The sequence below is a fragment of the Nerophis ophidion genome, linkage group LG08 (assembly GCF_033978795.1).
Source record: "Nerophis ophidion isolate RoL-2023_Sa linkage group LG08, RoL_Noph_v1.0, whole genome shotgun sequence".
Classification (NCBI taxonomy): Eukaryota; Metazoa; Chordata; class Actinopteri; order Syngnathiformes; family Syngnathidae; genus Nerophis; species Nerophis ophidion.
Window position 1 is genome coordinate 78718347 of NC_084618.1, and position 13420 is coordinate 78731766.

At 39.0% G+C, this 13420-nt stretch overlaps 8 non-coding genes across 8 annotated transcripts; all 8 read left to right on the forward strand.

Moving 5' to 3' along the window:
* Nucleotides 1–9455: 9455 nt before the first annotated feature.
* trnak-cuu (transfer RNA lysine (anticodon CUU)) lies at nucleotides 9456–9533 on the forward strand. Its single transcript has one exon. It is a non-coding gene; the product is annotated as a tRNA-Lys (tRNA).
* A 380-nt stretch (nucleotides 9534–9913) lies between these two features.
* trnak-cuu (transfer RNA lysine (anticodon CUU)) lies at nucleotides 9914–9986 on the forward strand. Its single transcript has one exon. It is a non-coding gene; the product is annotated as a tRNA-Lys (tRNA).
* A 384-nt stretch (nucleotides 9987–10370) lies between these two features.
* On the forward strand, nucleotides 10371–10443 carry trnak-cuu (transfer RNA lysine (anticodon CUU)). The gene has a single exon. It is a non-coding gene; the product is annotated as a tRNA-Lys (tRNA).
* A 454-nt stretch (nucleotides 10444–10897) lies between these two features.
* trnak-cuu (transfer RNA lysine (anticodon CUU)) lies at nucleotides 10898–10970 on the forward strand. The gene has a single exon. It is a non-coding gene; the product is annotated as a tRNA-Lys (tRNA).
* Nucleotides 10971–11323: 353 nt separating this feature from the next.
* On the forward strand, nucleotides 11324–11396 carry trnak-cuu (transfer RNA lysine (anticodon CUU)). The gene has a single exon. It is a non-coding gene; the product is annotated as a tRNA-Lys (tRNA).
* Nucleotides 11397–12233: 837 nt separating this feature from the next.
* On the forward strand, nucleotides 12234–12306 carry trnak-cuu (transfer RNA lysine (anticodon CUU)). Its single transcript has one exon. It is a non-coding gene; the product is annotated as a tRNA-Lys (tRNA).
* A 384-nt stretch (nucleotides 12307–12690) lies between these two features.
* Nucleotides 12691–12763, forward strand: trnak-cuu (transfer RNA lysine (anticodon CUU)). Its single transcript has one exon. It is a non-coding gene; the product is annotated as a tRNA-Lys (tRNA).
* Nucleotides 12764–13150: 387 nt separating this feature from the next.
* trnak-cuu (transfer RNA lysine (anticodon CUU)) lies at nucleotides 13151–13223 on the forward strand. Its single transcript has one exon. It is a non-coding gene; the product is annotated as a tRNA-Lys (tRNA).
* Nucleotides 13224–13420: the final 197 nt, after the last annotated feature.

Here is a 13420-nt window from a genome sequence, read left to right on the forward strand (position 1 = left end):
TTGTTAATGTAATTTGAATTATTTTTATACGAATGAATGTTGTTTATTTTCTCTTCTTTCGGACTTTTGGTGAGAAGGTATCACTCCGCCAGAAAGTAGAGACCTGTGTATGTGTTTCGTGTTTCCAACACAGGTGGCCAATTAATGATGAAACGACGTAATGGTGGAGTGTCTTTAATTAAAAAACAAACACACAACGCAGAATAAGACTCACTACATAGGCATGAAACAGAGTGGTCATAAACAGGGTGATGACGTCAGAACGACCAACTGAAAAACCAGGCTTAAATAATAATGACGTAATTCAAACAGGTGCATGAGTCCAACACGTGAGACAGGTGAAACTAATGGTGACAAAACAAGGGGGTGAAAAACAAAACAGGAACTAATGGAGTCTTGAAGTAACAGAACATAACTAAATAAAACATGATCACAAGACGTGACATCAATAATGCGGCCGTTAAATAGGTCAGCCATTCATGTCCGTGAAACAGATGTGGGGGGATCCCGCGTTACGTTGATAAAACATGAGGACGCATAATCAATAGGCATGTAAAGAAACAATTATGTGTTGAGTTTGGTGTGCTGTAATTGTTTTATGACCACGACGACGACGTCTCAGGTGTGGCTCTAAAAGCCAGTCAACCCAGTAAGTGCGCGGGTCGTAGGTGGGCCGCCACCTTGCCGCGTCTTCGCTGACCCGTGTCGGACGGCGCGGCGCGTGGGTCGGCGCGCCCGCACAACCCTGTGACGAGCGCGCAGGCAAAACTCTGTTGTGGTTATTACGGCCGCCATTAGCGTGACAAACTGCGGTGTGCTTTGATTAAGCAAAGAGGCCACGACAAACTTTCTGCATATTTGACATTTTGGAGCAAGTAACGATGATATCGGTGTCAATGAATCATCAGTTCATTACAAAAATATACTTTTTTAAACGTTTTAAGCCTATTTTTATAAGGATGAGCTACCACACAGGTTGCTAGTGGCTAACTCCATTCATCCATTTTTTTCCGCTTATCCGAGGTCGGGTCGCGGGGGCAGCAGCCTAAGCAGTGAGGCCAAGACTCTCCTCTCCCTAGCCACTTAGTCCAGCTCCTCCCGGGGGATCCCGAGGCGTTCCCAGACCAGCCGGGAGACATAGTCTTCTCAACGTGTCCTGGGTCTTCCCCGTGGCCTCCTACCAGTTGGACGTGCCCTAAACACCTCCCTAGGGAGGCGTTCGGGTGGCATCCTGACCAGATGCCCGAACCACCTCATCTGGCTCCTCTTGATGTGGAGGAGCAGCGGCTTTACTTTGAGTTCCTCCCGGATGGCAGAGCTTCTCACCCTATCTCTAAGGGAGAGACCCGCCACACAGCGGAGGAAACTCATTTGGGCCGCTTGTACCCGTGATCTTATCCTTTCGGTCATGACCCAAAGCTCATGACCATAGGTGAGGATGGGAACGTAGATCGACCGGTAAATTGAGAGCTTTGCCTTCCGGCTCAGCTCCTTCTTCACCACAACGGATCGGTACAACGTCCGCATTACTGAAGACGCCGCACCGATCCGCCTGTCGATCTCACGATCTGTTCCTCCCTCACTCGTGAACAAGACTCCGAGGTACTTGAACTCCTCCACTTGGGGCAAGATCTCCTCCCCAACCTGGAGATGGCACTCCACCCTTTCCCGGGCGAGAACCATGGACTTTGACTTGGAGGTGCCGATTCTCATCCCAGTCGCTTCACACTCAGCTGCGAACCGCGGCTGACTGTTTATCTCAATACACTCCCTACGCCAAATAGTCCTCCGTTGCGGCAACTTAACTACGATTTTTACAGGTCACTAGAAGAAGGTAAGCATGTTACAAACAGGAAAATCAAGCTGAAGCAGGCAAGCTAATTGCTAAGCTAGCCGCTAAACTAGCTTGAAACAATACAAGAAATAAGTCACCGCGTCCCTGCACGTTGGTTCATTGCGTCACATGCCACTATTTGGCCTTGCTTTTAACTCATTCAACCGAAGGCCGAATGTGGCTTTTTTTTGCCATATTCGGCCGAATATATTCGGTTACCGATTATTCGGTGCATCCCAAATATATAAATATACATATATATATATATATATATATTTTCCAGCATGTAAACATCGGCTTGTTCTAGGTGGCTAGCAATGCAGCTAATGGGAGCAATCAATTTTACCTTTAAATCACTTTACAATCACTTTACATTCAAAAACTGTCACCAATACTTCATTTACGTTCCGTAACCTGTATAAGAACCAACATTGTTATTGTAAAAGCAAACACTGAGGAACTATTGTTCTAGCATAGTAACACATTGGCGTAAAAAATAACTATGGCCATAGATAAGCTGGCTTGTCCGTCAGCAGGAAATGTGTTTGGGATTATAAGGCAAAACACTGCGATTAGACACCATTTTTGTACTGACTGAAAAACATGAACAATCTTATTACAGTATCTATAAAGTATTAGCCCACATTTCATGTTTTGTTTGTACAGAGCTAGCCAGAAAGTGTATGCACTGTATTTTATGACACACATGACATGATCGATATAAAGACTCACTCGATGGACAGTTGTGCGTTTGGTTCAGCAGGCCGGGGACAATTTTCCCGGTTTATTTGGGTAAGCACTCCATTTATGTAAAAATAGCATGGCTTCACCTTACACATTCTTCAGCTTCAATTTTTCACCTCATTCTCTCGGCTTCTGTCTGCTCCAACGTTCCGTTCTTCCTTTTTGCTCGCTTCTAGAAGCAGTAGTTCATCCTCCGTATATTCAGCTTCAAAAAGATAAAGTTGTGAACCCTCATTTGTCCAAAAATAGTCAGCTCGGTTGTTTGCTACTGAGTCTGCTATGACTAAAACACACTTGTGTTTTGTATCCGGAAGTAGGAACAAACTGGAACATAGGGTAAATATTGAACATATTACAAACCCCGTTTCCATATGAGTTGGGAAATTGTGTTAGATGTAAATATAAACGGAATACAATGATTTGCAAATCCTTTTCAACCCATATTCAGTTGAATATGCTACGAAGGCATGTTTGATGTTCAAACTGATAGTTTTTTTATTTTTCGGCAAATAATCATTAACTTTAGAATTTGATGCAAGCAACGTGACAAAGAAGTTGGGAAAGAAGGCAATAAATACTGATAAAGTTGAGGAATGCTCATCAAACACTTATTCGGAATATCTCACAGAGCAAAACAGTTTGATACGCAGCCAAACAGTTATAAAAAAAACTTTGTATTGAACACTATGTATTAAGAAATAAAAGCTATAATAAAACAAAACATAAAAATATCCATTTTGCACACCACAAACAAGATCACAGTAATCGCATAAAACAGCATAAGTCCATAACAGAATAAAATAGTGGAAATATTTTTAAAATTCCACAGTTCTGAATCTTTGGGCACCACACCGTTTGATTCGATTCAATTCTTGGGGGTAATTATTCGATTCAGAATCGATACTCTATTCAAAATCAATACTTTTTATAATAACATTGGGTGGCAGTTCTATGATGAACGACTACTCTCCTTCATAAAATAGAAAAACAACTCTGATAATTATTTATATTACTTAAAAAAATGGTTTTGTTGAATACAATCCTACCAAAACATTAAATCAAGTAAAAAAAAAATAATGTAATTTTGTATTACATTTTTTTGAATCGATTAGGAATCATTACAAATAACAATCGCGATTATTTAGAATTTTTTTTTTTTTTTTTTGACACCCCCTAATATCCTTGCAGATCAATATCGGCATCGGCCAATACTCAAGGCTCCAATATGTCGGAAGTAAAAATGTTTTATCGGGACACCCTTACTAAATGAATTAGTCTTAGTAGTATGTATGTGGACGAATATAAGATAAATACAAACACAGATTATTTGTTATTGCTAATAGAGTAAGTTGCATTATGATAAATTAAATATGTATAAATTAAAATTGACGTTTCCTTACAAAATGGTGTCACCTTTACTGGCCTAAAAGGTAAATCGCAGCCTTTGTATTTGAAATGGTTGTTTGTATGTATTTAGTTTATATATATATATATATATATATATTTTTTTTTTATTTTATTTTTTTTTTTTATTTATTTATTTCAGATGCAACAAACCAATAATACTCATCACATAAAGTATGTAATTTCTTTTTTTTCCCGGCCACAACAAACCAAAAGTATTTGACATTTTTAATTGTAGAGTATACTACTTACCGTAATTTTTAATATTTTTTTTTGTACGCAAAAAAACAAAGGTAATCATGATTTTTATTTGTAGAGAAAACTATATAATCCATATATATATATATATATATATATATATATATATATATATATATATGGATTATGTATAAATGGTGTCGCCACCTACTGACCTAAAAGGTCAATCGCAGCCTTTGTATTTGAAAGGATTGCGCCGCCCCTGCTTATGGCTCAAACCTTCAACTCCAATTTGCTTTATTTGCTGAGGGAAACACCTCAGAGTTTTTTCCGAACTCGATCATTTGGCGGTAAAAATGCTAATTGCCAGGAGGCACTGACCTCCAAGGGCGTCGGCCCGCTGTCGCCACTTAATGGCCCGAGCGCTAAACACTCGCTCAATGTTGTCGCGCTTTTGTCTTCATTCATATCCCGATGAAGTTCTCGGAGGCCCACGCTGATCAATCACGGCGGGGCTCCAGCTGTTCGCCACTCTTTGGCCCGACTTCAACAGCCGGCCTTACAAATTGTCCCTGAATGGCGTCGAGCAAGAACCCTTTTGTCGTCCCACCCCCCGCCTCCCCCCGACAAACCCACCCAGACGCATGCCTCCTTGCTGCCTTCTGCTCCGCCTGCTCGCTATCAGATGGCCTGCTTTGCATTCTGGCACGGCTCGTCGGGACGCGTTTTATCTCGCCGCTGGAAGCGTGGCCCAGCACGCATCCAGCGGGCTTTTATCGCTGTGGCCTGTGTCCAAACTGCTCGCTGCACTTTGCTGTAGAATGGAATTATTATGCTAAACTCTGCACTTCCTAGTCAGGCCTCTGCCTTTTCGAAAGGACCGCGATGATGATGATGATGTCTGTTGTTGAAGACTAATGCGGTGTTTCTGGCCTGCAATCAGGGAACTGCTGTGCACGAGGCCATAAAAGTAGGAAATGTGTGAATTATTATTTGCTCTAGCGGTGAGAGGTTTGTGTCGGGAAGGCAAGAGCATGTGTGTGGTCATGTTGAAGAAAGGTCTGTGCAGGATTTTCTTTTTCTTTTGTCTATTAATGACTGGCTGCACTACAATGCAAACATTTTTTATAATTTGAAAAACTTAAAGCTTCCTAAAGTGCATATATGATTTTATCTTAATTGTGCAGTGTGTCACTCTACAATTAAAAATTATGAGTATTTTTGGTTTATTATGTCTAAAATAAAAAAAACAGAAAATAAAATATATAGAAAATAACATACATATATATATATAAATATAATATATATATATATATATACATAAAAAATAAAATTGATTGAAAAAAAACTGAAAATAGAATAAATAGAAAATAACAAACGTGTGTATATATATATATATATATATACGTGTGTGTGTTTAATTTCTATTTATTCTATTTTTTGTTTGTTTTTTATTTTAGACAAAACAAACCAAAAATACTCATCAATTTTTAATTTTAGAGGGCACTACAAATTCTTTTATTTTATTTTATTTTTTGAATTTTTTTTTTTTAGACACACCAAACCAAAAGTACTGATAATTTTTAAGCCTAGAGTATACTACACAATACGTATTTCATTATTTTGGATACTACAAAATGACTTTTTTAATTTTATTATATAATATCCATCCATTGTCTACCGCGTATTCCCTTCTGGGTTGCGGGGGGTGCTGGAGCCTATCTCAGCTGCCTTCGGGCGGAAGGCAGAGTACACCCTGGACAAGTCGCCACCTCAGCGCAGGATATAATCCATATATATATATATAATATATATATATCTTTATAGTGCTCATTACGTTAATAGTAGAGTGTGTGTGTGTGTATAAATATATATATATATATATATGTGGATTATGTAGTATTTATATATATATATATGTGTATATATATGTGGATTATGTAGTATTTATATATATACATATATATATATGTGTATATAAACTACATATATTTTTATATATATATATACTTTGTGTATATATATATTTATATATAAACTACATAATATACATATCAGGGATGTGGGAAAAAATGTATTCCAATACAAATCGAATCGAATACGTTGTGCAATTCATAATCGATTCTCATTTTTAAAATTTTTAATTTAATTTTTTTTATTTTATTTTTTTTTATCAATCCAACATACCACTACACAGCAATACCATAACAATGCAATCCAATTCCAAAAGCAAAGCTGAGCCAGCAACACTCAGAACTGCAATAAACAGAGCAATTGAGAGGAGACACAAACACCACACAGAACAAACCAAAAGTAGTGAAACCAAAATGAATATTATCAACAACAGTATCAATATTAGTTATAATTTCAGCATATCAGTGATTTAAAAACCCTCATTGACATTATCATTAGACATTTATAAAAAAAATTAAAAAAAGAAAAATATTGTCACAGTGGCTTACACTTGCATCGCATCTCATAAGCTGGACAACACACTGTGTCCAATGTTTTCACAAAGATAAAATAAGTCATATTTTTGGTTTGTTTAATAGTTAAAACAGCCCTAATATATATATATATACACACATACATACATACACTATTGTTTTGTTGCATCCGAAATAAACAAAACAATATGTATTGTGTAGTATACCCTACTTCTGGTTTGTTGTGTCCAAAATAGATAATCAAAAAAAAGTACTCATGATTTGTAATTGTAGAGAAAACTACAAAATTTATATAATCCATATTTATATAAGTGTGTGTGTATGTATGTGTGTGTATATATACTGTATATATATATATATATATATATATATATATATATATATATATATATATATATATATATATATATATATATATATATATGATAAAGTGAAGCTGCAAACTTTGAAGCGTGGTATGGCAGTGGATGCCTCTATCAGAGATATGTTTATTGTGTTCAAAATATGGACAATGTATTCATTATAAATATTCTAAATTATTTATATAATATATCATATAAAATAAAACATTTTAAGGCTGGGCTTCACGGTGGCAGAGGGGTTATTGTGTCTGCCTCACAATAAGAAGTTCCTGCAGTCCTGGGTTCAAATCCAAGCTCGGGATCTTTCTGTGTGGAGTTTGCATGTTCTCCCCGTGAATGCGTGGGTTCCCTCCGGGTACTCCGGCTTCCTCCCACCTCCAAAGACATGCACCTGGGGATAGGTTGATTGGCAACACTAAATGGTCCCTAGTGTGTGAATGTGAGTGTGAATGTTGTCTGTCTATCTGTGTTGGCCCTGCGATGAGGTGGCGACTTGTCCAGGATGTACCCCGCCTTCCGCCCGATTGTAGCTGAGATTGGTGCCAGCGCCCTCCGCGACCCCAAAAGGGAATAAGCGGTAGAAAATGGATATTTAAAAGCTAATAAGATATGGTTCCGTAATACAATAGGTTGAGCGGCACATTTCACTGAAATTTTAAGATATTTCGATTTCCCATTAGTGCAAAGAACAGAAGTGAGGCTAATAATCTCCATAGTTCCACCTTTTCTATATTCATGCACATTTGTTCTTGACAAAATTAATCTGATAAAATTCAATTGCAACTTGTATCGGTGGGAAATGCTCAATGCCCGCGTGGATTTATCCTGAGGGGATTGTGCAGACCCGGCAGGCTCTAAAGTGTTTGTGTTAAAACTGCAAATCTTGTCCAAAAGCTCAGGAACGAATCAAAGAATTGCGGCGAGGTCCTGATTGGGGTCAACGTTACACGGATACACTTTGACGGCGCCACGTCGTGATTTATGAGCGGGCCAGCTGCACATATTGTTATTATTATGAAACAGCTTTATTACTTTCAGTGTGACAAGCTCCGACCAAACTACACCTAATTTGCTTCAGTGGAGAACATTCTCTCTGCATAATTGGGACCTTCGCCAAGTCCGCCATCAAGACGTCGCCGCGCGCTTTGAACATCATCAAAAAGTTATTTGTCCCGATAAGAACAAGTGCGGCGTTTGCGCTAAACTAAACAGGAACGTTCTTAGCGTGTAATGGGAGGGAGACAAAATGGTTTCTCTTGCCATTATTGGCTCCATTTCTTCCCAACATTCCTTTCCCGGCGATCAATTAGACCTCAATGGACGGCTTGCTGTTCTGCGCTGGCGGCGAGATGACCAACGTGTTGCGCCGCGGTTTGGCGGCAACATGTTTAAAAAAAGCTGGCACAACCGGCAAAAAAGAAGGAATTGCAAGGAATTTAGGGATTTCACCATCTAAAGTCCGTAATATCATCAGAAGTTTTAGAGAATCTAGAGAAATTACTGCAGGTAAGCGATGATATTACGGACCTTTTGATCCCGCAGGCGGTACTGGATCAAAAAGCGACATCAGTGTGTAAAGGATATCACCACATAGGCTTACCACTGTCAGTAACTCCAGTTGGTCGCTATATCTGCAAGTGGAGCTTAAAAGGCCGCACCCGAAAACTAAAATGGCTCGACCCAGAACGTTGCAACATGCAACAACACAATATGAAATGTCGACAACACGAATTGTCGCGGCACCGAACGTTGCAAAACAAAAGCCTGCAACAGCTGCGACACCCAACAAAGCAACATGAAATATTGCGACCCAAATTGAGAAACATTGTAACACAAAACGACATCAACACGAAACGTTGTAACACAAATTGCTACATGAACATTTCCGAACAATTTAGGTCCGGCTAGCTCAGTCAGTAGAGCATGAGACTCTTAATCTCAGGGTCGTGGGTTTGAGCCCCATGCTGGTTGGTAGAATTTTGCGTAGAAAACTCAACACAAGACAGTGATACACACCAAGTAAATCAAAAATAAATATTGTAACAATGTTCGAGTTCACATTCTTCTGCTAAACTCACTTAATTAATTATATTTTTCTTTTCGTACAGTAATAATTAAAAAAAAAAACGCATATGTAACTAAGAAACGCCGCAACACGTAATAACGTGACATGAAACGCAACAAACTTAAACACCAACAGAACAAAACGCTGCATACGAAAACTAAAATGGCTCAACCCAAAACGCTGCAACATGAAACAACGCAACATGAATTGCCGACAACACGAAATGTTGCAAGCAGAAATGTTGCAACAGCTGTGACACCAAATGGTGCAACATGCAATAGCGCGACCCAAATCATGAAACACTGTAACACAAAATGCCAACAACACGAAATGTTGCGACACAAAATGCTACATGAACATTTTTGTGCGGTATCAGTCAATTTTCAAGGTGACCAATGCGGGACCGGCTAGCTCAGTCGGTAGAGCATGAGATTCTTAATCTCAGGGTTGTGGGTTCGAGCCCCACGTTGGGTGCTTCAATTTTGAGAAGAAAATTCCACACGAGACAGTGCTACACTTCAAGTAAATCAATAAGAAAAACTGTAAGTGTTCGAGTTCACATTCTTCTGCTAAACTCACTTAATTAATCATTATTTTTCTTCTCGTACAGTAATAATAAATAAAAAATGCATATATAACTAAGAAACGCCGCAACACGTAGTAACGTGACATGAAACGCAACAAACTTAAACACCAACAGCACAAAACGCTGCACCCGAAAACTAGAATGGCTCAACCCAAAACGCTGCAACATGAAACACCGCAACATGAAATGCCGACAACACGAAACGTTGCAACACAAAATGCTACATGAACATTTTTGTGCGGTATCAATCAATTTTTAAGGTGAACAATGCGGGCCCGGCTAGCTCAGTCGGTAGAGCATGAGACTCTTAATCTCAGGGTCGTGGGTTCGAGCCCCACGTTGGGCGCTTGAGTTTTGAGAAGAAAATTCAACACAAGACAGTGCTACACTTCAAGTAAATCAATAAGAAAAACTGTAAGTGTTCGAGTTCACATTCTTCTGCTAAACTCACTTAATTAATGATATTTTTCTTTTCGTACAGTAATAATAAATAAAAAACGCATGTGTAACTAAGAAACGCCGCAAAACGTAATAACGTGACATGAAACGCGTCAGACTTAAACACCAACAACACAAAACGCTGCACACAAAAACTAAAAAGGCTCAACCCAAAACGCTGCAACATGAAACACCGCAACATGAAATGCCGACAACACGAAACGTTGCAACACAAAATGCTACATGAACATTTTTGTGCGGTATCAATCAATTTTTAAGGTGACAAATGCGGGCCCGGCTATCTCAGTCGGTAGAGCATGAGACTCTTAATCTCAGGGTCGTGGGTTCGAGCCCCACGTTGGGCGCTTGAATTTTGAGAAGAAAATTCAACACGAGACAGTGCTACACTTCAAGTCAATAAGAAAAACTGTAACAGTGTTCGAGTTCACATTCTTCTGCTAAACTCACTTAATTAATGATATTTTTCTTTTCGTACAGTAATAATTAAAAAAAAAAACGCATATGTAACTAAGAAACGCCGCAACACGTAATAACGTGACATGAAACGCGTCAAACTTAAACACCAACAGCAAAAAACGCTCCAACATGAAACAACGCAACATGAAATGCCGACAACACGAAATGTTGCAAGACGAAATGTTGCAACAGCTGTGACACCAAATGGTGCAACATGCAATAGCCGACCCAAATCACGAAACATCGTAACACAAAATGCCATCAACACGAAACGTTGCAACACAAAATGCTACATGAACATTTTTGTGCGGTATCAATCAATTTTTAAGTTGACAAATGCGGGCCAGGCTAGCTCAGTCGGTAGAGCATGAGACTCTTAATCTCAGGGTCGTGGGTTCGAGCCCCACGTTGGGCGCTTGAATTTTGAGAAGAAAATTCCACACGAGACAGTGCTACACTTCAAGTAAATTAATAAGAAAAACTGTAAGTGTTCGAGTTCACATTCTTCTGCTAAACTCACTTAATTAACGATATTTTTCTTTTCGTACAGTAATAATAAATAAAAAACGCATATGTAACTAAGAAACGCCGCAACACGTAATAACGTGACATGAAACGCGTCAAACTTAAACACCAACAGCACAAAACGCTGCACACGAAAACTAAAATGGCTCAACCCAAAACGCTCCAACACGAAACGTTGCAACACAAAATGCTACATGAACATTTTTGTGCGGTACAAAACAATATTTAAGATGACCAATGCGGGCCCGGCTAGCTCAGTCGGTAGAGCATGAGACTCTTAATCTCAGGGTCGTGGGTTCGAGCCCCACGTTGGGCGCTTGAATTTTGAGAAGAAAATTCCACATGAGACAGTGCTACACTTCAAGTAAATTAATAAGAAAAACTGTAAGTGTTCGAGTTCACATTCTTCTGCTAAACTCACTTAATTAACGATATTTTTCTTTTCGTACAGTAATAATAAATAAAAAACGCATATGTAACTAAGAAACGCCGCAACACGTAATAACGTGACATGAAACGCAACAAACTTAAACACCAACAGCACAAAACGCTGCACACGAAAACTAAAATGGCTCAACCCAAACGCTGCAACATGAAACAACGCAACATGAAATGCCGACAACACGAAACGTTGCAACACAAAATGCTACATGAACATTTTTGTGCGGTATCAATCAATAGGTGAACAATGCGGGCCCGGCTAGCTCAGTCAGTAGAGCATGAGACTCTTAATCTCAGGGTCGTGGGTTCGAGCCCGACGTTGGGCGCTTGAATTTTGAGAAGAAAATTCAACACGAGACAGTGCTACACTTCAAGTAAATCAATAAGAAAAACTGTAACAGTGTTGGAGTTCACATTCTTCTGCTAAACTCACTTAATTAATGATAATTTTCTTTTCGTACAGTAATAATAAACAAAAAACGCATATGTAACTAAGAAACGCCGCAACACGTAATAACGTGACATGAAACGCAACAAACTTAAACACCAACAGCACAAAACGCTGCACACGAAAACTAAAATGGCTCAACCCAAAACGCTGCAACATGAAACAACGCAACATGAAATGCCGACAACACGAAACGTTGCTACACAAAATGCTACATGAACATTTTTGGGCGGTATCAATCAATTTTTAAACTGCTCAATGCAGGCCCGGCTAGCTCACTCGGTAGAGCATGAGACTCTTAATCTCAGGGTCGTGGGTTCGAGCCCCACGTTGGGCGCTAGAATTTTGAGAAGAAAATTCCACACGAGACAGTGCTACACTTCAAGTAAATTAATAAGAAAAACTGTAAGTGTTCGAGTTCACATTCTTCTGCTAAACTCACTTAATTAACGATATTTTTCTTTTCGTACAGTAATAATAAATAAAAAACGCATATGTAACTAAGAAACGCCGCAAAACGTAATAACGTGACATGAAACGCGTCAGACTTAAACACAAACAACAGAAAACGCTGCACACGAAAACTAAAAAGGCTCAACCCAAAACGCTGCAACATGAAACACCGCAACCTGAAATGCCGACAACACGAAACGTTGCAACACAAAATGCTACATGAACATTTTTGTGCGGTACAAAACAATATTTAAGATGACCAATGCGGGCCCGGCTAGCTCAGTCGGTAGAGCATGAGACTCTTAATCTCAGGGTCGTGGGTTCGAGCCCCACGTTGGGCGCTTGATTTTTTGAGAAGAAAATTCCACACGAGACAGTGCTACACTTCAAGTAAATCAATAAGAAAAACTGTAACAGTGTTCGAGTTCACATTCTTCTGCTAAACTCACTTAATTAATGATATTTTTCTTTTCGTACAGTAATAATAAATAAAAAACGCATATGTAACTAAGAAATGCCGCAAAACGTAATAACGTGACATGAAACGCGTCAGACTTAAACACAAACAACAGAAAACGCTGCACACGAAAACTAAAAAGGCTCAACCCAAAACGCTGCAACATGAAACACCGCAACATGAAATGCCGACAACACGAAACGTTGCAACACAAAATGCTACATGAACATTTTTGGGCGGTATCAATCAATTTTTAAGGTGACAACTCCGGGCCCGGCTAGCTCAGTCGGTAGCGCATGAGACTCTTAATCTCAGGGTCGTGGGTTCGACCCCCACGTTGGGCGCTTGATTTTTTGAGAAGAAAATTCCACACGAGACAGTGCTACACTTCAAGTAAATCAATAAGAAAAACTGTAACAGTGTTCGAGTTCACATTCTTCTGCTAAACTCACTTAATTAATGATATTTTTCTTTTCGTACAGTAATAATAAATAAAAAACGCATATGTAACTAAGAAATGCCGCAAAACGTAATAACGTGA